This window comes from Felis catus, chromosome A3 (assembly GCF_018350175.1).
Source record: "Felis catus isolate Fca126 chromosome A3, F.catus_Fca126_mat1.0, whole genome shotgun sequence".
Lineage (NCBI taxonomy): Eukaryota > Metazoa > Chordata > Mammalia > Carnivora > Felidae > Felis > Felis catus.
This window is the reverse complement of record NC_058370.1, coordinates 10,774,694-10,799,722: the sequence shown is the minus strand read 5'-3', so window position 1 is coordinate 10,799,722 and position 25,029 is coordinate 10,774,694. Positions and strand designations below refer to the sequence as shown.

The 25,029-nt window shown below is 51.1% G+C and overlaps 1 long non-coding RNA gene across 2 annotated transcripts in view; it reads left to right on the top strand.

The window, feature by feature from the left end:
* LOC109497935 overlaps positions 1-25,029 on the top strand; it is a 154,728-nt gene that overhangs the window by 70,117 nt on the left and 59,582 nt on the right. The window contains exons 4-7 of one of the 2 annotated variants that reach the window (XR_006595084.1): positions 15,081-16,979; positions 18,050-18,172; positions 19,231-19,337; positions 24,462-24,556. This is a non-coding gene — a long non-coding RNA (uncharacterized LOC109497935). Of the gene's footprint in view, positions 1-15,080; positions 16,980-18,049; positions 19,338-24,461; positions 24,557-25,029 lie in introns of both variants that reach the window. The other variant, XR_006595085.1, reaches the window with a different exon arrangement.

Below are 25,029 nucleotides of genomic sequence, written 5' to 3'. Positions count from 1 at the left end.
TGAGTCTAAAACGTTACCCACCTCCTGATTGCGATGAAACCAGCCGGAGAGAGGCACATGTGTTGTTCGGCGTCCCCTGGGCACATTAAACCGTGTTCTTGCTAATAGGAACCAGCACCCCCACTGAAACACGAATGGAACATTTACTCCCCTGAGTGATTCTGGAGGGTGGGGCTGCTGTTGTTGGCTTCTGGTAGCTTGTGGTAGCCTCAAGGCTCCTTAGGAACGTGATCTACCTAATTCTCCCAGGATGGACGATGGAGGAGAGTGTGTTGGTCAAAGAGTGCCACCTCACTGGACCTCCTGTATGTTTCTGGATAAGACCATAAAGTTTCCGAATGGGGGAAAAGAGACTTGACAGTCAGACAGGGTCCTTTAGCTATAGGCAACAGCAAAAGGCTTTGCACAGGATAGAACACTATGGAGGTGCTCAGAGGGCACAAGGAGAGAACACTATAAAGGTGCTCAGAGGGTACAAGGAAAGACTAGTAAATGAGGTTTGGGAAAAAACAGTTCTGTAGACCCAGGGGCGTCTTCTAGCAAGAATGGCCCGGTGGTCTCGTCTGGGAACCGGCACCTAAATGAACTACCTCTGTCTTCCATCTGGGTCCCTTTGATAATATCCTGCCATTTTTGGAACATTTCCTCGCTTTTTGCACAGCTGGCTAGTTCAGGCTCACCTTGTACTTCTCCTGTCCTGACCCTGGATTCAGCCATTTCTCAAGGAGCCCCGGTTGCTTTCCGTGGGGAATGGTATTTAGAAACCAAGATGGAGTGGAGGATGTGCTCACTGCCGCTGGGGTGTCACTGCCTCTTGACCTCCCAGTGGAGAGAGCATATACGTGTGCCTGTGCGTGTGTGTGCGTGTCTGTGTGACTTTGTACTGATGTCTTTAACACCAGCCTGGTACCACAGGGCTCTTCCTTGCCTTTTCGGGTTCCACATTGCTGTCTCCCTTCTCCCGCAGTGGGAACCCGGGCTTTCAGCACAGCCCAAATATTTATGCATTTGCTCAATCCTACAACACATGCAAAATCATTTCAGAATTGTTATACCCAAACCCCTGCAACAGCATGTCTGCTCTACAGAGTCCAAGATTCACGTACAGTCCTTTAGGATCATCAAACTGAAGGTTGATAGCCTGGGTGCTAGTTCCAGAAGGTACTTCGGTTGGTAACCTCCATGTGGCTCATTTCCTTTGTTTCCACTTTTATGCAATTTTAGGGATTTCCCCCTGTTCTTGTTGGTAGAATATTATTGAATTTCTTTTTTTTTATTGAAAATAAATTATTTTATTTTCATCTTGCTGATGATTACCAAGATTCCAAAAGACTAAACTATATAAAATGGTATTGTCAGTAGGCAGCGCTCCCTCTGCTGTCCTTTCCATCAGACTCCCCCCCACTCCCCACCCCAAATAGGGACTCAGTGTCGTGAGTCTTTGGTTATCAGACCTGTACATCTTTTTTTAAAAAAATAAGCATATAACAGTAACAATGGTCGTCTAGGGAGGAGCCTAGAAACTGTGACTGTTCTATGACTTTAAAGGAGAATGGATTAACGGAGCAGGTACTTAAATGTTAATTTTTTAAATAAATAAACCTCTACCCCCTCCCCTACACGTGGTCGTCACCAGCTCAGACCAGCCCTATTCCTGTAGCTCTTGGACTGTCCTTTTCCACCCTTCAAGATCTTTTTCGGGTCCCCAGGACAGATGATGCTAAAAATACCCATGAGTGTCCTCACTGACAGACCCCAGTTCCTGGAGGCCCTGGGGCCTTCTGCTGAAGTGACTCACCAGCTGATCTTGGGAAGCAGGACCGCCTGGATGCATTTGGCTTGCGGGAGGGTCGACAGACTCTGTGGAAAGTGCTATAAATGGGTTCCAAGATATAGACCTTCCTGAAGGCATCCTGGAGAATACTGCTTAACGGAGGCCTTAAATGAAGAGAGGTACAATATCCTGCACTAGGAGTGGGGCGGAGGGCTGGTTGCTCCAACCTGACCACCAGTGCCCCACCTCCCATGTTGCCCCTCCTTCGCCAGGAGCCAGCTACAGAGTCCTGTCCCCGCCTGTCCCCGCAGGCATCTGCACTTGCTGTTTCCCGTACCTGGGATAGTCCTCCCGGAGATGTCGGTGAGATGGGCCATTGTTGTCAGTCGACTCCAATGCCACCTCCCGGGAAAGTCTATTCCCGACTGTGTTTGTCTGCTAGGGCTCTTGTAGCAAGGCATCACAGACTGGGGGGCTTAAACCACAGAAATTTATTTCTCGTGGTTCTGGAGGCTGGAGGTCCGAGATCAGGTAAACTGTGGGTACCCACAGATGCCAGTGGGTTTCTCCACCCCGTGTGTGTCTGTGTCCTCATAGCCTCTTTTTTTTTTTTTTACATTTTCTTATTTAAAAAAATGTTTATTAATGTTTAGAGAAAAAGAAAGGGGCAGAGAGAGAAGGAGAGAGAGAATCCCAATCAGGCTCTGCAATGTCAGCCCAGAGCCGGATGCAGGGCTCGATCCCATGAACCACGAGATCATGACCTGAGCTGACAGATCATGATCTGGTGGCTCAGTCAGTTAAGCATCTGACTTCGGCTCAGGTCATGATCTCGCAGTTCGTGGGTTCGAGCCCTGCACGGGGCTGTCTGCTATTACCATGGAGATCACTTCAGATCCTCTGTCCCTCTCTTTCTTTTTTTTTTTTTAATATGAAATTTATTGTCAAATTGGTTTCTATACAACACCCAGAGCTCATCCCAACATGTGCCCTCCTCAATGCCCATCCCCCACCCTCCTCTCCCTCCCACCCTGCATCAGCCCTCAGTTTGTTCTTAGTTTTTAAGAGTCTCTTATGGTGTGGCTCCCTCCCTCTCTAACTTTTTTTTTCCTTCCCCTCCCCCATGGTCTTCTGTTAAGTTTCTCAGGATCCACATAAGAGTGAAAACTCTGTCCCTCTCTTTCCATCCCTCCTCCACTTGTACACTTTCTCTCTGTCTCAAAAATAAAGACTTTTTTTTTTAAATGGACAAAACATTTAAATATTGTGTGTCTGCACTGAAATATATGGATTGTAGGGGCGCCTGGGTGGTTCAGTCAGTTAAGTGTCCAACTTTGGCTCAGGTCATGATCTCACAGTTTGTGAGTTTAAGCCCTGCGTGGGGCTCTGTGCTGACAGCTCAGAGCCTGGAGCCTGCTTCAGATTCTGTGTCTCCCTCTCTCTCTGCCCCTCCCCTGCTCACACTCTGTCTCTCTCTCTCTCAGGAAATGAATTAACATTAAAAAAAAAAAAGAGTTGGACACTTAACCAACGGAGCCACCTAGGCACCCCATCATTTCCTCTTCTTATAAGGACAGCATCATATTGGGTTACAGCCCACTCTAGTGACCTCATTTTAATTTAATTATCTCTTTAAAGACCCCAAATATATCACTGACTACAAATATAGTCATATTATAAAATACTGCAGGTTAGGACTTCAATGTATGAATGGGGGGGGGGGCTCTGTTCAGCCCATAACACTGACCATTCCACTTAAATGCCTTCATTCTGGGGATGCCTGGGTGGCTGAGTCGATCGAGCATCCAACTTCGGCTCAGGTCATGATCTCGCAGTCTGTGAGTTTGAGCCCCGTGTCGGGCTCCATGCTGACAGCTCAGAGCCTGGAGCCTGTTTTGGATTCTGTGTCTCCCTCTCCCTGCCCCTTCCCCGCTCATGCTCTGTCTGTCTCTGTCTCTCAAAGATGAATAAATGTTAAAAAATAAAATAAAAAGAAATGCCCTCATTCTGCCCATCACCCTTTATCCTATATCCTACTTTATCTTCTCCGGAGCAGCTATCACTTTCTGAGGTCACCTTAAATGATATTTGATTACTTACTTACTGTTTTTCAGCTACTCTAGATCAGTACTGTCCAGTGGAAGGATAATCCAAGTGCAAACGTAGCCATATATATAATTTAAATTTTTCTAGTAGCCACATTGAAAAAAAAGTAAAAAGCAAATGGGTAGAATAGATCTTACTAATATATTTTATTAACCCAATGTATCAAAAATATTGTCACTGCAACCTATAATCAATATGTGTTATTAATGATATATTCTTTGGGGTTTTTGTACCAAGTCTTCGAACCCTGGTGTGCATTTTACACTTAATAGCACATCTCAGTCTGGCCCAGCCACGTTTCAAGTGCTTGAGAGCCACATATGACTCATGGCTCCGCACTGGGCAGCTTTAGATTATAGATTCCAGAAGAGCAGGCCCTTATCTCCTTTGTTTGACCCTGCATCCCTCGTGCCTCGCCCATGGTGGGCATTCCATATTTGCTGAATGGCTGAATGGATAGATAATCTGTTACGCATGATGGGCTCCCCTTGTCATCCCCGGGGCAGACTTGTTCATCAGAAAGGTCTTTCCTGAGTGTTGGGAGGAGATCCTATTGTTTCGCCAGAGATGCTTCCAGAAGGTTGCATTTGCCGTGCGCGTTCCCCTTATTGGCCGTCTCTGATCTAACCCGTATCCAGGTTGCCCATCCTTGTTTAGTGCCAAATAGTCAGGCTTGTTGGCCTGGGAGCTTTTTTGCTCATCTGGGGTGTGTGTGTTGCCTGTGAGAAATCTAGATCCAGATACTCATGTCCCAAGGGGGCCCCTGGCCCAGGGGAGTGGTGGGACAACAGGTCCAGTGCCCATTTAGTCTGGCTGGTAGAAAGTTTGGCTTTGGGTGACTTTCTTGCTTCCTAACTATAACTTGTGGAGTAAGAAACAACAGCAGGTGTATTTATTTATGTACCTTGGAGAGCTTACCACACTTCGTTTTGCTTGATTTCTCATTCCTTTCATTGAGCATTGCTGAACTTTATGCTATGCTTCGGTCATGATTCCGCTCTAAACATGCTGCTAAAATCCTCTTCCCGGACTAGTACAGGCAGACCCAGGCCAATACATTATTTATAAGAATAATTTACCCATTGGCAGGAGGGCATTTCTGCTGGCGTCTGCAAGGCAGGATGGCTTTGATCCTGTTTGAGGTTGTTCACAGACAGAACCGTTCGTGTGTTTGATAGCCCAGAGGATGCCCAGTGGTCCCCGGCGGTGCTATTTCAAGAGCCCCATCTCTCCTGGGTTCTGTGGGGGCTCTTGGGAGGCAGTGGGGCCAGGCCAAGTAAGGCCTTTGCAGGCCCCGGCCAGAGGTTGGGTTTTACTCCCAAGTGTGCTGGGAAGCCACTGGAGGGCTCTGAGCAGGGGAGAAATGTGACCTGCCTCAGGTTCTACAGGGTCCCTCTGGCTGTGAAGATGACAACGGGACCAGGGAGGAGGGAGGACCCCGATGGTTGAGGCAGAAGGTACGGCGGCCTACCTAGAATGCAAGCCCAGTGGTTCCCCCTTCACCCCCTTCTCACCTCCTTCCCTGGAGGTGAGAGGAGCTCATCATTGTAATGCTGGGATCTTCTTGAGGACTTCTTGGAACTCTGAGCGATCTACCTGCCAGGTTTGTCTGGAACATGCAAAATAAGGTTGAACGAGATGCCTGCTTGAAAGTTGAGAAATGGGTCCTTTTCTACTGCTGTGGAATAGGTGGAGAGTATTAAATCTAAATTTGAATAGACGTTTGAGGATTGTGCCAGTCCTTCCAAGGAGTGTGTCGTCAGACTAGAGGAATGTTCCAGAGGTAGTTGAGCTCCCTCCCAAGTTGGTGTCCCACTGCTGCCTGAAATGTCTCTGCTATACCCTGGGGACCAAGCGTTGCCCTTGTCCTGCTTTCTGTCATCCCCCGACCTTAGGTTCTCAGGGCAGACACTGCTGGGTGTATCTTTGCATTTTAGACTTTCTTCCAGTCTTAGTGATACGAAAGCAGTAGGAACAGAGCAGGAGGAGTCCCTGAGTGAGAAGGTCAAGGTAGAGGAAAAGATACATCTGGGGTTCTCTAAAATTGCCCCCAAGTGGCAGGTGGTTGACCTGAGCGGTAGAAATGGGCGCTTGAAAGTTGAAGCCCCATATAGCCTTGATTCGGAGGGGGAAGGAACCCATAAAACTTCTAACGACTTTCTCTTACCCGTAGACGCCCTCACGGTGAGCGTGGTGCTGGAGCTCCAGGTTGCCGTGGACATGTATTTGGTTTTTAGAATCATACCTGAGCTTTATGACAAGCGCAAACCGGGTCCTGTTTATTGGGCGAGGGAGTGTTGCGGGCCCTGCTGAGCTAAGCCGTCTTCCCTGAAAATTCCCAGTTTGGTCTCCTGGGTGTGGAACACGGGGACAGAAAGCAGCAGCTGTTTTGAAGATCGGGACCCATGACCGAGGCAGTGTGGTGCACTACCTACAGATCCTGACTCTGAGACCCTGACTCCAAAGTGCAGCCCTGTTACTTACAAGGCGGGTGAACTTCAAGCAAGTTAGGACACCTGGCTGAGAATAATGATTCTCCATACCCCAGAGATTTGTGAGAGATAAATAATCCAGGTAATGGATTTAGCAAATAAAAGCACAGAGAGGGCAAGTCACTTGCCCCAAGTCACACAGCAGGTACATGGCACAGCTGGGGTTTGAACCCAGGCAGTGTGGCTTTTTTTTTTTAATTTTTTAATGTTTATTTATTTTTGAAGGGGAGAGAGACAGAGCCTGAGCAGGGACAGGGGAGGGGCAGAGAGAGAGGGAGACACAGAATCAGAAGCAGGCTCCAGGCTCCAAGCTGTCGGCACAGGGCCCGACGCGGGGCTCGAACTTATGAGCTGTGAGATCATGACCTGAGCTGAAGTCAGATGCTTAACTGACTGAGCCACCCAGGCGCCCCAGGCAGTGTGGCTCTTGAATCTACATCATAGCCAGCATCTCTGAAGGGAGAGTTGAAAAGCGTGGCCACATTTTTTTTAACATTTATTTTATTTTTGACAGAAAGAGACACAGACAGACAGAGGATGAGTGGGGGAGGGGCACAGAGGGAGAGGGGGACGTAGAATCTGAAGCAGGCTCCAGGCTCTGAGCTGTCAGCACAGAGCCCAAAGCGGGGCTCGAACCCAGGAACCGTGAGATCATGACCTGAGCTGAAGTCAGACGCCCAACCGACTGAGCCACCCAGCACCCAAAACTCATTTTTTTTTAAAAAGCGCAAGTGCGGGACTCGAACTCACGAACCGCGAGATCATGACCTGAGCCGAAATCAAGAGTCGGACACTTAAGCTACCGAGCCACCCCACGCATGGCCACGTTTCACCCACTCCCATTGGACTGGGAGCCAGTTCATAATCCTAAACTCACTGTGCTATAATCCCTAATGGCTGTGGGGGCCCCAAAGTGGCCACACTCCCTGGATGAGCCTCAGCGTATCTATCCATCAAACCACTCTCTCCCACAGATGTCTGGGAGGAGTCAGCTGTCACCCAGCGCCCCGCCCAGAGCCAGGCTAGCGGCGCCTGGGTAGGTAAATGCCGGCTCCCTTTTTCTCCTTCCAACCTTTCTAGCCGCATAGGATTGATGGAAAGAGTTCCTTTCATCAGGGGTCTTTGAGATAAACTGGTGGCAGCCCTATTCTCCATGTGGCAATGCCCCCAGCTTTTCATGCCCCCCCCCCACCCCTGTAGCTGCTTAGGCCAAAACTCACTCACTGTCACCTCCTGCAAATTCTGCCTCCAGAATCAACCTCAAGTTCATTCTGTCTCCACTCCACTGTGCCAGCTGAAGCCACCGTCGCTGTGCAGACAGCTGCAGGAGCTTCAGAATTTTCTCAGGTTCTATTCTTACTCTCCTCTGTGCCTCAAGTTAGCATTTTAAAGTAGAAGAGGTCTGTTCATGGAATTCCCCTGCTCGAAACCCTCCAGAATCTTCCCAGAGCACTTAGATTAACGCCCACACTGCTCACCGGGGCCTGCATGGCCAAGCGTGATCCGCCCCCACAGCCTCCTGTCATCATCCGCCTCTGGTTCCTTCTCTCCGGTCACACTGCCCTTACTTTCATTTGTTGAACATGTGGAGACGGTTCCTACCGCAGGGCCTTTGCACTTGCTGTTCCCTCATCTTTCTGCGTGGCAGGCTCGTTCTGTTCTTTCAAGTCTTAATTCAAACGACATGGCTTCAGAGAGGTTTTTCCTGGCCATCGGGTTACAAGTGACCACTCAGGTCATTCATCATTGTTTTATTCCCTTCAGAGAAGTACCGCTAATGGGAAGGATTTTTGTCTATTTTTTATCTACTCATTTATTATCCACCACCTCTATGCTGTAAGCTCTGGGGACAGGGATCTGGTCTGTGTTATTCGTCCCTGTGAACCAGCACTTGGAAGAGTGTCTGGAGTAGGTAAGTGCTCAGTAAGTTATTTGCTTAGAGAATAAACAAACTTACACCCCAAATCCGTTTATACTTCTGGTATCTCTTAGTACAGTTTTTTTTTTTAAGTTTTATTTTATTTTTGAGAGAGAGAGAGAGAGAGAGAGAGAGACAGAGAGAGAGACAGAGAGCAGGTGGGGGAGGGAGACACAGACTCCAAAGCAGGCTCCAGGCTCTGAGCTGTCATCACAGAGCCCGACGCGGGGCTCGAACTTACGGACCGTCAGATGGTGACTTGAGCCGAAGTCAGATGCTTAACCGACTGAGCCCCCCCAGGCGCCCCTCTCTTAGTGGAGTTCTTAGGTGAGAGATGCTGACTGGTTCTCTCTCGGGCATGATGGGCTGTAGTTACCCGGCCCTGACAGGGCTCCCTTAGAAGGGCAGAGCCTTCCTGATGGGATGGGAGGAAAGGCCTCACGTGTGCTGCGACATTCCCTTAGCCAGGACCCCACATCAGCCCCCCTCACCCACAGTGTCAAGCCTACACATCTTCACCTTGATCTTGAAGGTCACTGGAGGCCAGCCCTTTGCTCCCTGTGTAGTTTGTCTGTGACTTACCTGCTCCCATGTGCCCTCATCTTTGACTTGGCTCCCCGCTGTCCCCACCTGACAACTTTCCCCTCTCCAGCCTCATTCGAGCAGCTTGGAACTCTCCACTTGGTTTAGTTTAGTTTAGTTTAGTTTAGTTTTTGGAGAACTTGCCTGGGTCACGAATTAACTCGCCCTTGAATGGTTGGTAGAGCTCACCTGCCAGCCCGTCAGGGATCTTGCTTCCCCGGCTCCCAGATGCTTTGGCAGCTGAGACCTCCAACCTGTGGTTCTCAGTCCCATGAGACTGCTGAACGCGATCTCTGTCTCTCTCTCTCTCTCTACCTCTGTCTGTCTCTGCCTCTATCTCTGTCCCTATCTCTGTTTCTGTTTCTCTTTCTCTTTCTGAGCACCTAGCGAGAAGACAGCCATCTGTAGGCCAAGAAGAGAGATCTCCCCGGGAGCTGAATTGGCCGGACCGTTGATCTCAGACTTCCAGTCCTCAGAAATGGGTTTCTGTTGCTGAAGCCACCGGTCTCTGGCCGTTTGTTACAGTGACCCGAGCAGGCTGAGACCAACGCCTTACTCTATACTGAGCACGTTATGTTCACTGCCTCTCATTTTCCCCAACCCCGAACGTGCCCGCAGTGCGCTCCCTTCACAGAAGGGGCAAGGCGGTGGAGGCTTGGTCAGATCGATCAGATAAATCCCTAACGTCGGAGAGACAGGTCGTAGCCTTGCTGGAAAGAGGTGACAATTGGGGGTCCCTGAGCCATGTCAGGCTGACTTTTTTTTTTTTTTTAATAAAAAAACCCATTCCTGATGTTCACAAATCCGAGACTTCACGTGAAAATAGCCGTTTTTGGCTTCTCTTGAGTTTGCGTTCCCCTGGACAAGGAGTAAGGGCTGGTGTCCTTGATGTTGGCCTGTGACCTTGCTAGAAATGGTAGGAAATGGGCTGGCCAGCCTTCCCGGGGGCATCGCCCGGCCCTGCCCCTGGGGACTCGTGATACCCACCCGCCACAGGACTTGAGTCTCTTCCTGGATCAGAGCTGTCTGCGTAGGGAGGGTCTGCCTCGTCCCAGAGAAGCCCAGGCCTCGGCAGGTGCCTTCTGAAGAACAGGGATGCTTGGTTCCGGGAGGACAGGCTCCGGCTGCAGCCCGCGTTAGGACTTCCTGTGGGTCAGATGCCCCTCTGCCCGGTGACCTCCCCGCACCTCTACTGTCCTGTGAGGGGCAGGAGGGCAGAGTGGCCGAGAGGCTGGGCCCTGGAGCCCCGAGACTGCACGTGAGGCCCGGCCCTGCCACCCCCCAGCCCTGTGACCCCGGGCAAGCTCTTACACCTCCAGCCTCCCCGCAGAGTGGGGGGCAAGGAGAAGGTTGTTGGGAGGGGGAGATGGGTTCGTGAACACGCCGGGGCCACGCTGCCTGCCTCGTGCATCAGGCTCTGCCCCCAGACACCCGGTAAGTGGAGCCTCCAGGATTCGTCCGGGGACATGCGGCCAGGAGGAGCTGAGGCTTTTCCTGCCCACGTGTGTCCCCTCTGGAGGATGGAGGGCCGCCGGGTGACAAAGCGGGGGGTCACAGCCCTGCAGGCCCCGGGACTCTGCCAGAAGCCTCTGCCTCTTGCTCCCGGGGCTCACACCTCTCAACCCCCACCCTCCTCATGCGGCTTCCTGGGAGAGCCAGCTGAGTGACAGAAAGCGGTCCCTCGGTCACCGTCTGAGGGACGGGAGGTACGAGTGATGCTGTCCCACCGGTCTGGACACAGAGCGGAGCCGGGCAGACTCCCCACGTGAGTCCCCCGCAGAGGTCCCAGCCCAACACGAGCTCCGGCCTAGAAATGCAGGGGAGCTTTTTTTAAGTCTCTGCCTTTTTGGAAGCTGTGTTTATCACTTCTGGGTCCCTTTCAGAACCCCTAGCGGTGCTCTTTTATTTTGAGATGGTGCTTTCTCCTGGGAAATTTGTTTGGCCCCCTGTGTGCTGTGCGATCTCGGGGCGGTGGCAGGAATGCCTCACGTGCGGGGAGCGTTTTTCACAATTCCCGGTGCCCTGTCACCTCCGTCACCCTGAGGAAGCGGCAGGGCAGTGCGTGTGGTTCGCCTGTTTTACAGTCGACGAGGCTGAGCTAGGGAGGGGAGGGGTGTGCGGGCGGGGGCAGCCTGCGGAGTCATTTGTGCAGGAGGGACACAGGACACAGCGACAGGACGACTGTGGGGTGGGGGCAGGGCCCGGAGGCCTTGGCTGTGCCAGGCACCGGCCATTCAGCCGCAGGATCACGGGAGGGCCCAGGAGGCACCGGGGGCAGGTCTGGGGTGACAGGAGGGCATTCGTGTCTCAGAACAGGAGTTATTGCCAACCTGTGCAGACTATTTACATCCCGTGCTGGGAAGCAGCAGCCGGGCTTCTTGGGTTGCAAGGGACAGGAGCTCCACGGGGCCCTCTCAGTCACTTCCGGCTGCTGTAACAGAACCCTAGCCTACGTGGCTGAGACGTTTAGTTCTCGCACTTCTGGAGGCCAGAAGTCTGAGATCACAGGGCCAGAGGGGCTGGGCTGTGGCGAGAGTCTCTTCCGGGCTGCAGCCGGCCGACTTCTCCCTGTGTCCGCACCTGGCAGAAAGAGAGTGCATTCTGGGGCCTCTTCTTGCAAGGGTTACTCATTCCGTTCACGAGCGTGCCACGCACATGACCTAATCACCTCCCAGAGGCCCCGCCACCTCCTACACTCACGTCGGGATGCGGGTTTCAACCTATGGATTTGGGGGGAAGGAGGACACAAACATTGGGTCCATTGCAGGGACTTTATAAAGGAAATGGGGTCGCTCACAGAATAGACGGGAAGATGACGAGCCAGACCCAGGAAAGGATGGGAGAACTCCAGGAACCTCTGGGGATGACAGTCCCCAGTCTCTGTGGAGCACTGCTCCAGGGATGAATTGGCCCCAGATCAGGTTAACGCACCATCCAGGGGAGAGCCTGGTGGGCTCAGCTTGGGTCACGGCCGAGGGAGGGCGGGGCACGTAGACTGACAGCCCCCCAGGACTGTGTGCGGTGGGCGACGAGTGGTTCTCCAAAGAAACAGTGAGGTGCTATCACCAGACAAAGGGGCGATGGAAGCTGCGTAGACGAAAGCGACAGGTGCCTGTTGCAACAGGAATGAGCGCAGACCAGAGAATTCTTGGGCTAAGCAGGCCTCTCACTGAGCGAAGGGGAGTACACGGGTCCAGAGAGGCTCCGAGACTTACCTGTGATCACAGAGCGGGTGCCATCGCCAAAACTTCCTGGGGCCAATCGGCGGGTGGTCTTTTCTCCCCCAAACATAGACTTTCTAAGAAAACTTCACTCCAACAAACGGCCTCAACACATGTTGGCTAATCTCTCTGTTTTCACTGCCTGAGGTTGAGCTGAATACAAACAGAGTCATACACGCATGCGGTTCCGTGTCTGGCTTCTTTCTGCTCAATGGTCCATTTGAATATTTCCCTACGGTGCCTATGCAGTCACAGCTGATCCTTCCCCTGGTAGTTCATTCCTTCTCGGGATGTGCGATAGGATTTCTCAACCTTAGCACCACTGACATTTTGGGGAGGGTCAGTCTTTGTTGTAGGGCTGCCCTGCACATTGCAGGATGTTTCACAGCGCCCGTGACCTCTACCCGCTAGATGCTGGTAGCATTCCCTGGTTGTGACTGTCAGAATCATCTCCAGAAGCTACCAAACGGCCCCCGTGGGACGCAGTCGCTTCCGGTTGGGTACGGTGCGTGCATGCCGCGACTTGTTCACCTCAGCTCTGCTGACGGCTGCTCGGGGTTATAATGAATTGCTGCCCCCAGGACCCTTGCACGTGCCTTTTGGCAGAATCTGCACACACTTCCACCATGCAGGCGCCTAGGAGGGAATTTCTAGGTCATAGGAGGCACGTACGTTTAACTTTTTTTTCCCCAAGTGTCTGTGACAGTTTCTCGCTCCACCAGCCACGGGTAAGGACTCCCGTGTACTCCACATCCTTGACTTTGAACTGTGGGTTTTTGAAGGTTGGGGCCTGGCCCTCACCCTTCCTGCTGGCCACACTACCCGGCACGGTAAATCCCACCCAGAAGACAGCAGTGGCTGAACAAATAAAAGCAGGAATTCTGGCCTTCTTATTTTAAGGTCCCGTAAGCCCTGATGTCACAGCGTTGGGCTCTGGCCGTGGGGAGCAGTTACCCCTCGGGACCTGCTCCTTCCTGTGTCGATGACAAGGTCTCTCTCCCCAGCAACTGCAGCGGCTCGTAAGCCCTGGGGACAAGGCCACGCTTTCACTTCCTTGGTGAGTTTCCTTCCCTGCCACGGCTGTCACAGCCACATGTCAAAATGTGACTTCAGAGGTTTACTGACTTCGTTCAGCTTTGTCATTCAAACGAGCCTCGTCAATCAAGCGAGAATCTGCAAGGAGGTGGGACTCTTTCATGACCTAGTCGAACCCTTCCAGCTCTTCTGCTATCCCTTAAATGCCAAGCGTGTGGAAGGCAGACCCGCCACCCTCCTGGCTTCGGAAGCGCCCATCACCACCGCTGGCTCATCCTTGCTGTCACCGTCATCGTCACCACGCTGCTTGTCTCTGAAGCTTTCTGTTTTCAGAGTGTTTCCACACGTAGTATCTTGTTTGATCCCCACAATAAATCTTGAAACACAACAGAGCGGTGAGCCAGGCTTTCACTGGTGAAGAAATAGGCAAGCAAGCAAGTTGAGACTCAGCCACAGGACCACACTGGCCCCTGGCAGAAGGAAGGTCTTATTTCCTGGCATTAATTTGGATGCTCCCGTAGAGGGTCCGATTTTTCCAACCACAAACTCTGATCTGCAAAAAAAAAAAAAAAAAAAAAAAAAAAAGTATGCTGGGGCACCTGGGTGGCTCAGTTGGTTAAGCGGCCGACTTCGGCTCAGGTCATGATCTCGCGGTCCGTGAGTTCGAGCCCCGCGTCGGGCTCTGTGCTGACGGCTCGGAACCTGGAGCCTGCTTTGGATTCTGTGTCTCCCTTTCTCTCTGGCCCTCCCCTGCTCACACTCTGTCTTTCAAAAACAAAATAAAAACATTTTTGAAAAATTGTAAAAAAAAAAAACAAAACAAAAGCGATGAGATCTCGAGAGGGAGACCTGTTCCCACCCCCACCCCCAGTGTTCTTCCACGTTGGCTGTGGTAGCTGGTATCTCTGTTCTCATTGGTCTTTGGTTGATGGCCCTACACTAACCCTGTTCCACTGTGAGCCCTTCCTGTCTACTAACCCGCTCTCTACCACTCCCTTGCTTTCCTCAAGGGAGGAAACTTCCAGATGCACCCTGAGCCCTCTGAGGAAGCAGTAGCTTACTGGTTCTCTCATGCCGCCATGTTGGGGAGGAGGGGAATCTGCAGGACCTCGTTGGTCACTTTCTATCATTCGATAGCTTATCAAGTGGCGTTGATCTTTGCTCACTGCCACATCTTGACTGACAAAGTGGGAGGGTCCCTTTAAGTGAAAAACTTGTTCTTCTCTCCCAACTCCCCCTTATCCAGTTGTATCATTTTTTTTAAGTTTATTTATTTGAGAGAGAGAAATAGAGAGCAAGCAGGGGAGGGGCAGGGAGAGGGAGACACAGAATCCCAGGCAGGCTCCATGCTGTCAACCCAGAGTCCGATGCGGGGCTTGAACCCACAAACCGTGAGATCACGACCTGAGCCGAGATCAAGAGTCCGACGCTTAACCAACTGAGCCACGCATGCGCCCCTGGAGTCATATTATTTTAAAGACATGTCTAACTTTATCCCCTGTGTTTTGGAAGGTTTCCCCCTCTGTTGAAATGTGCTGGTTCACATTGGTGCATCTCTCCACCAGAGGCAGTAAGCTGTCTGTGCCCCAAAATGCGGGAAAGGGCAGCGTCTCCAGGCAGAGGGGGCTCGTTAGAAATGATAGATCACAGACATTAAGAGCAACACATCGCCTGCCTACAGTAATAATGCTGAGCAAAAGGTCAACGAAGCTTTAACCTACTGTGAAATAAAATAGGATTTCAGATTTCAGAGACTATCCCTTGAGGTTAACTCTGGGAGGGTTGGATGGGCTTTGAGAAATTCCCTACATTCCATCTTACGTTGAGAATAATATTAGGAATAGCGAACGGAATAATTGCCCCAGTGCTCTTCCCATGTCTGTGCCCAGTGCACCCCCCAGTCACGTGATCTTTTCACTAAGAGGCAGATTGTTATTATTCCTGTTTTACAGGTGAATCGAAGGAACTTGACCAAGACCCCACAGAGAGGAAGTGGATGAGTCCAGATTCAACCGGGATGTGTTGGACCCGGGCTGGTCCCTCCCTGCCTCAGACTTTGGGCCTCCCTCCTTGAACTTCAAGACGCGTGGGCCCCAGAACCCTTTCTAGTTCTCTCTGTCGCTAAGGGGTAAGCATTTTTACTCCTTGGTACGGTAGCTGCTTAAAGTGTCACATTTTCAAGGTGAAAGAAAATGCCATCCGAGTCGTTTGAATGCGTCTTATTTTTTTTTAAATTAATCTCCTATAAAAGGTAAGGGTGAGGGATGTGCAGAGCTCTTAACAGCACCAACGGCCTCCCCCACTCATTGCGGGCTCCGGTTGGGGCGTCGGGAGAGACGTGGAAAATGGGAAAGAAGGCACCAGCAGTGCAACCTGCAGGCCATATTTTCAGAGCCCCAGTAGGTTCTCGAGCCTTGGTGACGCGTGAGAAGTTTGTGGAAAATGCCAGCAGTCGGGCCTCACCTCACGGCCTTCCGTTCCGTAGCTCTGGGGTGGGCGAGAAGTTAGGCTTTCCACATGCTCCCCACTCGCATTTTGGTGCAGGGCACCCACAGACCCTGCTTTGTGGAATTCTACATCAGACCTCCCATCCCTGCCAGTAACAGCTCCGAGGCTGAGCACTGGGGCGACTTAAGACTTTGAACTGGCTTCAGAGCAGTTTGGTGTCTTGGGCTCAGGGGACCCTCAGTCAATTTCAAGCTTCACTCCGAGCCAGTCTGTGCAACTTCTCTGAGCCTTAGGGAAGTAAGCAATGTGAGCTCCTAAGCCGAGTGAACTCACGAAAGAAATGTCACCTAGTTCATTGTGGCTCGAACAGACTGGCAAGAGATTAGGCTTCCAGAATGGGTGGGGCCTCGTCCACCTCCAGAAGTCTGAACTTCTTGCTCTCTGGCAGTGGGGAGCCCTGAGAAGATCCAGAACAAGGAATAATGGGAGTAGGGGGGGCAGGAAGACAGGTGTGTAAGAAACTAAGCAGGAATGGACACTGGCCTGACCTAAACTGTTGGAAAGAACCAACAGTTCTCTAGAGAGGTAGAAATGTTACCTCTCTAGAGAGGTAACAGGGAGAGGTGAAACCAAGGTCTCAGAGACTGAGCCAGTGTAGGAGAACTCTGGGCGCCCCTCCATGCTTAACATCCGATAAAGCAGTGCCCGGCACATTATAGACACCCCAAAATAATTATTGGATGAATGAACAACTGAATGAATTTTCTTAGTTCTAGACCCTGTCTGGTTATGGGGAACAGATGAAATCTTCATATGAAAACACTAGAAACTTGCACATATTCAGAAAGTGGTTCAGCTACCGAAATAGAGACCCGAGATGGCAATGGCTACAATGTAATAGAAGCTTATCTTTCTTTCTCAGGCAGCAGGATGCTTAAGCATATGGGGCTAGTAGGGCGGCTTCCTAATCATCTGAAACCCAGGCCCCTTCTCTCTTATTCTTCCATCGTCCAGACACGGTTTCCATCTCATGGCCCAATATGGCTGCTCTAGCTCCTGCCACCACATCTGTACTCCAGCTGTCTTCATTTTACCTGTGAGTTAGCCAACGGCAAAGGAGAAAGGGTGTGCACATCCTTTAACGACATGACCCAAATGTTGTAAACGTCCCTTCTCGGCATTTATCATTGGCCAGTATTCAGTGATGTGGCCACACTTGGCTGCAGGAGCAGCTGGGAATTGTAGTCTTACTCCAACACTCATCTTCCCAGCAGGAACACGAGGGTCCGACGCCTAAAGGGAAGAGGCGCATAGATACTGGGAGACACGGAACGTGCCAGGAATTCAGCATTCGAAGCCCCTTTGGCAAGTTTTCACACTCGTTAAATCTGGACGGCGTATCGGTGGGTGTTGATTAGATTGCCGTCTGCACTTTATGTTTGAAACGTCTCATAATGACACCAAGTGCTACACAGATGTGAGCACCGCCCCCCCATTTGTCTCCATTTCCACCGTCTCAGCAAGTTACCCACAGGGATGCTGAGGCTCCGTCTCCTCACCTCTCTCGTGGGTTTGTGGTGAGGATTCAAGGGATCGAAGCAGTGGCTGTCCGTGGGGATTCGTGCACGCGGGCTAAAATGGGGAGGTCAGAATATTGGGATGGTAAATAACAGAATATCTGATGAACGATAATTTGAATATGAGGCCTTTGTGTTACTAAGCCAGGAGTTTGAAGAGCGGTGCCTCTGCCATTGTATCAACAGCTCATTCGTGTCGGGACCCTGGTCGCCTCTGACTCTCCAGATCTTTCGTCACGGTCCCCAAATGGTTGTCACCGTCCCCAACGTCATCTATTCACACAGCTGTATCCAGGGCAGTGTTCTCTCCTCGGCACTGTGGACATACGGAGTGGACCACTCTCTGCTGGGGGGCTGTCATGTGCACTGAAGGGTGCTTTACCAGCACCCCTGGCCTCTGCCCACTAGCAGCACCCCTCCCCCAAGTTGCAGCCACTAAAAATGTCTCCGGACATTGCCAGATGTCCTCTGAGGGACAAAAATCACCCCCGGGTGAGAACCACTGACCCAAAGTAGGAGCAAAAATGTTCTTTTTTTTTTTTTTTTAATTTTTTGAACGTTTATTTATCTTTGAGAGACAGAGCATGAGCAGGGGAGGGGCAGAGAGAGAGAGAGGGAGACACAGAATCCGAAGCAGGCTCCAGGCTCCGAGCCATCAGCACAGAGCCCGGCGCGGGGCTCGAACTCACAGACCGGGAGATCATGACCCGAGCTGATGTTGGATGCTCAACCGACTGAGCCACCCAGGCCCCAGAATGTTCTCTTAGTGCAGCCCACTCTCCCTTCAGTGAGGAAAATATTTCTCAGGAGCCTCTGAGGACCCCCCATTCTCCACTGGCCAGGGCAGGTCACATGCCCGAGACCTGACACGGAGCACCTGCTATTTTCTGTTCCAGGAGGCAGCCTCCCCACACGGGAGGAACAGGAGGGTGACGATTGTCCTGTGCGCCCAGCAGCGTCTGCCTGAGGGGTCTTCACGGGGGCATCCAGGGATCTTTCCAGAAGCCTTTATACACTTGGTAAGGACTCTCTAGCAGGGACAGCCTGGCGTGCAGGGCCACCACGGACGCTTGTTGGGAGCTCAGCGTTTGTCGGGTGCCGTATTAACTGCTTTACATCCATTGACGTGATGAACTGTCACCCCACCTCTGTGGAAGGAGACTGTTTTTCTCCCTCTTACAGAGATGAAGAAATTGTGGCTGATTAAGATTAAGCCACTTGCCAGCGGGTCCCACGGCCCCTGAAGGAGGAGCTGGGCGCCAAAGGCCCTGCATGTGGCCAAGAGGCCCGTTGGGACAAATCACACCAGCTGCCTTCCTACACTTAATCTAAAGGACGGTGACCTAAGTATTAAAGAACTGCAGAGGCGAAGGGAGAACACGAAGCCGCCGCTGAGGGCGTGAGTTTGGGGAGCGTCTGCTGCGCCAGGGCTGGGGGTCCCAGGGAAGGCCGGACCTGCCGAGACTTCGAAGGGCCCGAAGCGGGGCTCCGGCCGGCCGCAGAGCGGCACCGTGACCCTGCTGGGGCCACCGCGTCCCGGCTGGATGCTGACACCATCAGGAGGCCGGTGCTGGACGGGCAAGCAGACGGGAGAGACTGTGCTTCCCCGTCCTCCAGCCCCTCCCAGCCGGCAGAGAAGACAGGTGGCGTCCAGAGCCCCAGCCCAGTGTCGCGGGAGAGCAGAGAGGGCAGGTTGGGGCTCAGGGACAAACCTTAATCATCACACGTCTGACAGCCTCCTTCTTTCCCTGCCTGATGCCGGGAACCAGGGGGGCTTTAGGGAGAGTTTAGATGGTGTCAGTCAGGACTGGCCCGAGAGGTGGGCCAGGTGCGTCAGGATCCTTCGGTGAGGGCCTCTCGCTCCCAGGACCCCGGCCTTTGTTGTGTGTTCCCGAAGCATGCGGTTCCGGAGGCAGCCCCTGGGTGTCCACTTTCCTGACGGAGGCGGACACATGAGGCCCCTGGTGGGCCGGTTCTGCCCTGTTTCTGGTGGAGACCCAGCCCAGGACCGCTCGTCGTGAACTCCCCGTGGTTTCTGAAGGCACCTAGTACCCTCTCCCGATTCTCTTCGAAACAGGTAGGACGGCTCTTCTGTTTCTGTCGCTGAACTCTGCCTACTTCAGTTGCGCCTGCAATCTTCACGACAATGATTCCATCTTACAGATGAGAAAGCGGAGGCCTGTGGTAGGTCAGCAGACTGCCCAAGGTCACACTGATTAGTCAGCGTCAGTGTCAGAGCCACAATATGAAGCCAAGTCTCCTGCCCCCTCCCTCTGTCCCTTCCCACCTCAGCCCAGGAGGATGTGACTTTTAAACTGGAGTGAGGGTCGGGGCTCCTGGGGGGCTCAGTCGGTTGAGCGTCCGACTTCGGCTCAGATCGTGATCTCACGGTCCGTGGGTTTGAGCCCCGCGTCGGGCTCTGCGCTGACAGCTCAGGGCCTGGGCCTGCTTCGGATTCTGTCTCCCTGTCTCTCTGCTCCTCCCTGGCTCGCACCCTGTCTCTCTCCCTCTCTCTCAAAACTAAGTAAACATTAAAAAAAAAATTAAACTGGAGTGAGGATGTGGTCTGAATCCACATTTAACTTGCAGATCACAAAATGTGTTCCACTCTTATGCTTGAATTAATCTGAGGCTTGATTCTTGTTTGTTTCCATTGTATGGTTTTAAAAAAGCATAATGATTCTCCTTGAGGTCAAGTGGCTGTGATTGACAGGGACCCTTACACAGCCGGGGGCTCCAGAGTGGCTGCAGGGTGGGCGGCCTGTGCACCTGACCCTCATCGCCAGCCCTGGGGAATGACACAAAGACAAGACGGTAGAGAAGGGTCCACCTTTTTTTTTTTTTTTTTTTAACGTTTATTTATTTTTGAGACAGAGAGAGACAGAGCATGAACGGGGGAGGGGCAGAGAGAGAGGGAGACACAGAATCAGAAGCAGGCTCCAGGCTCCGAGCTGTCAGCCCAGAGCCTGAAGCGGGGCTCGAACTCACGGACCGCGAGAGTGACCTGAGCTGAAGTCGGACGCCCAACCGACTGAGCCACCCAGGCACCCCAGGAAGTGTCATTCTTTCAGGTCACAGTTATTAAGCAGTTGCTGGTACGGCTGTAGTTCTGACCTGCTCAGCCTCCCATCCTCCCCCACTGGTCACGGCACCTCGATTTTCCTTTGTGGGGGCCTATCCCTCCTTCACCCTCAGGCCGTGCAAGGTCTGGATGGCACCCACTCCTCCTCATCCCCTGCTGCCGGGGCAATTCTTGACTTCCACGTTCCATCCCCAGATTACAAGGATTCATCCAGGGGCTAGTTGGCACGTGACCCAAGCAAGGCAAAGGAGATGTGGCCCTGCCACCACTCATGAATTGTTGTGAAAGAAAAACTCATTCTTTCTGTTGGGCTTAAAGACATGTGCATGGAGCTTCTGGGGTTGCAGGGAGCCCACCTGTCAGAGTGTGAAACTCAGGAGGTGGGGTGGACGGAAAGGAGCCAGAAGAGGAGGCAGATTCTTGATGACGGGCGTCACTTCCGAGGCTGGATCGAGCCCTAACTGAACTCATCACTTCCCATCCTGGGTTTCTCTGTTATGCAAGACAAATTCTGCCCTTTGCTCAAGGTGGTTAGGGTTGGCCTCGTGGTTGCTTGAACTTCCCTGTCTCCTGACTGCCAACGAGATCTTTTTTCCAAGTATGTCCCACCTTCTCTCCACCACACCAAGCTACTCTCCCCTCAACTCTAGATGGGTTAAACTTAGATTGGTCTAAACTACAAACTACTGAGCTTCTCTAGGGATGCCCACCTGGCCTGTCATGTGACAAACACTCAAGATTCAGCCAGTCACACTTCTTTTATTCTCCAAAAATAACTTAAGTTTGCCTTCAGATGCCACGTACCAAATTACCCAGAAATCCAGTGTCACCCTCTAGGTGCACTCCCTCCCTCTCTCTCTCTCTCTCTCTCTCTCTCTCTCTCCCTGGATTGTCTGTGAGTGCTGGGACGTGGTAGGAAAGCATCCTGGATGAGGGGCGACTGAACTGAGTTTTGAAGAGTGAGTTTGTGTTATTCTATCAAAGACAATGGGAGGAGTGCCTGCCGGGGGAACTCTCCACCTGTGTGAAGGCAAAAACACATGAGAGAGCAAGGCAGAGGGCTTGGAGTTTTATATGGGACACAGGGAGCGCCAGTGATGTTTGTAAAAGACGTTCCACTGAAATAGCCATTGGAGAGAGAAAAGCGTGCATATATGTGCACCGCAGGATGGATTTTCACCGAGAGGACGCATCCGTGTCACCTGCATACAGATCCAGAAGCAGAGCACGGTCAGTACCCATAAAGTTTTACATCCCCTCCTGTCACCATGTGTCCCAAGGGTAAGTTGTCCTGACTTCTCACATCCACGTCATGGGGTAGTGTTGCCTGCTTTCAACTTTATAAAAATAGAACCAACTCTTCTTTAATTCCTCATCGGGAGATACATCCTTATTATTGTAGGTAGTTATACGTTGTTTTCCCCTCAATGTAGGGCAGGGCTCAGCAAACTTTTTCTGTAAAGGGTCAGATACTAAATACAGGAGACTTCTCCGGCCATTTGATCTCAATCACAGCCATTCGGCACCGCTGCCATTGGGTGAAGGCAGCCATAGACAGTCTTCAAACCAATGGACGCCTATGTTCTGATAAAACTTTATTCACGAAAAACAGCAGCCTGGGTTACAAACACAAAGCCGTATTTCCCAGTCCCTACCGTGGAACACTCCATTGTGTGGATATACCACATCTGATTCATCTGTTCTTTTGTTGAGCTTTTGGGGGTAGGTTGTGCTTTGAGACTATCTGTGAATAATACTGCCGTGAACATCCTTGTACGTGTGTTTGGGGAACATACGTTTGCATTTCTGTTGGGGATAGTCCCAAGGAGCGGGACCGCCAGGCCGAAAGTTACACATTTATTCAACGCAATAGCTTTGGCAAAGTGGTTGGCCCCGATTTTTCACCTGTCCGCAACCAGCAGTGCTGGGGCTTTCCAGTCGCTCTATTTGTCTGCCAACACTTGGTGTTTGAGACGTGTTAAAGCTCAGCAGCACCTTTTTGTACGTTTACGGCCATTTTGGGTGTCTTCTTTGTGAGGTGCCCCTTCCAATAACATTTGTACCTTTTATTTATTTCTTTAATTTTTAAATGTTTATTTATTTTATTTTTGAGAGAGAGACAGAGAGAGAGAGAGAGAGAGAGAGAGAGAGAGAGAGCGCATTCGTGCAAGCGGGGAAGGGGCAGAGAGAGAGAGAGAGAGAGAGAGAGAGAGAGAGAGAGAGAGAGTCCCAAGCAGGCTCCATGCTGCCAGCACAGAGCCCAACGTGGGGCTCAGTCCCCCAAACCGTGAGATCATGACCAGAGTCAAAGTCAAGAGTCAGACACTCAACCAACTGAGCCACCCAGGCGCCCCACATTTGTACCTTTTAAATTTGCATCGATCACACTCTGCCCGGATGATACAGCTGTCAGCCTCCTTTGAAGAATTTGGTTTTCCTTTCTTCTCTAAACTCAGGAGTCTTCAGGGGCCCGTGTTCTGCTGATGTTACTAATTTGTCTTTAATTCCAGAATCTGTAAGATGTTAGCCCTCTAGGAGTTTGTTGAGGTCCTCTTCCCTTAAGGAATTTTGATCTTGTGTCTTGCATGTATAATGACGATTCTGAAATTCAGAAGCCTAAGAAGCCTAAACTGTCAGAGATTGGGACCTAAAAGAATTTAGACAGTGGGACCCTTGCTGGGCTCAGGCTGGGAGCCATGATGGTGCACACTGGGGTTCATCACTGAACCAACCCAGGTTTCTGAGTCTAGGTGTGAGCAGTACCTGATGTCTGTATCTGCCCCGGTCTTCTTGAGAAGTAAATCTGTCTGAGGAGGGAAGGTTAGCGATAGTGCATATCATTTGGCAGATTCTGAAATAGAATACTTTGCATGTGTGAGAGAGAGACACACACACAAGGAATATGACTGATGGTACAGAATAACTATGGCTTATATAACCCACATAAAGCCCAGTTGCACTGAGGTCCAGTATGACAAGGCATCTGTGTAAAAACAAAAACAGTTTAGCAGCCCCAAATTCACCAAGAGTCATTTGAATATATATTGGAGCCTTTTGAATAGTGTGCCAAAGAAGGGACCCACGGATAATACATATCAAAACTTCTTTTTACAATCCGTCTTTCTACAATATACAACAGTTGCCATGAGGTTATTTGCTCCTCTTTTTATCTCCCACTTAAACAAAATGACATAAACCAAAAAAAACTCTAACTCAACCCTCTTGGGCTTTTTGATTTTGATCCCTCTCCCTTATTTCCCCAATCCATTTGAAGTCCCCAGCTGAAGTCCTCGAAGTTCCCATGGGAACCCCCACTAGCCCTTCCTTAATTTATCTCCCTTACGGATTCTTGCGTTCAATTGAGAAAAGGCTCAGTCACCAATCAGACAAGACTCCTTCCTGGATTGGGGAGGAAGAGAGCAAAAACAAAGCTGATAGAATTTTCTTTAGGGTTGAAGATAAAAGAGGCCACGAATACTCTCATGAGTTCATATTTGTGTCCTTGCCAGCCTTAGATTCTTGGATATCGTTTGAAACTTAAAAAGAAAAATCACTTTTAGGGAAAACTGGTCTCTTTGATTTGATTCTTGCAAGTAAGGACATTGAGCCATGACCATGATAGGAACCCATATCTGAGGCTTCAACTTCTGAGGACTAATCATGGCACAGGTACCAAGAGCCCAAGGTCATTATTTGGGCTGGCCACATAGGCAGTCTGGCTGACACGTACCGAATCTCCCAGGAGGAAGCACCCTCTGCATTCTGTTCAGGCCCAGTGAGCTACACGTATCCGGGAATGGTGGGAATCCTCCTGCAGCCCACCTTCTCAGATGCCACCCAGGGGCCAGCCTTGTGAGCAAGTCTTTCAAAGGAGACCAGCCAGGTCTGCTACGGTCACTGGGTTTGCACAGTGAGACATTTAAAATGAATGAACCCTCCCAGCAAACTCTGTGAAGCCATATAATCATTTTCGCCATTGGGAGGAGAAGAAACAGAGGCTCAGCGAGGGTGGAGAACTTTTCTACTAAGCGATAGTAAGTGGTAAATGCTAGAAGGAGACCATGTGAAACCACAGACCATGCCCTGCTGTCTCTCAAGTATTTATTTCAATTTTTAATTAATAGCCAACATTTACTGAGTCTTTTCTATGAGCCAGGCACTGTGGTAACAGCTCATTTATACCTCACTTCATGAGACCTTCTGTTCCTCTTATCTTCATTTTACAGATGAGGAAACTGAGGCACAGAGATCCTGAAGATTGAACATCAGATCATAATAATCAGGACCGTGCGTTGGGTGCTTTTTAGGCCCAGACACTGCGGTAGGCATGTTATGTGCTCATTAAAACTTCACAATATCTGTATAAAATAGGCCTGCGGCAGCTCCAGAATTCGGGGGTGGAAGGGAGTGAGGAATGGCAGTCTGATCAGAAGGAGGTTTGAGGTTTTCTAGCCCTTTACCTAAGATGGAGAGCTGGTGGTCCACCAGAGAAAAGGAGGAGGCACCTCCAGAGGAGTAAGTGCCACTTTTGTTCCCAGTTTACGGATGAGGCTCAGGAGTATTTCTTTTAAATATTTTACTTATTTTTGAGAGGGCGCAAGCAGGGGAGGGGCAGAGAGGGAGGGACAGAGGATTGTGCTGACAACAGAGAGCCTGATACGGGGCTTGGACTCATGACCCAGGAGATCATGACCTGAGCCGAAGTCGGACGCTCAAGCAACCGAGCCGCCCAGGTGCCCCGAACCTCAGGAGTTATCAAGTAACGTGATTAATGCCACACAGCTCCTGGGGCGG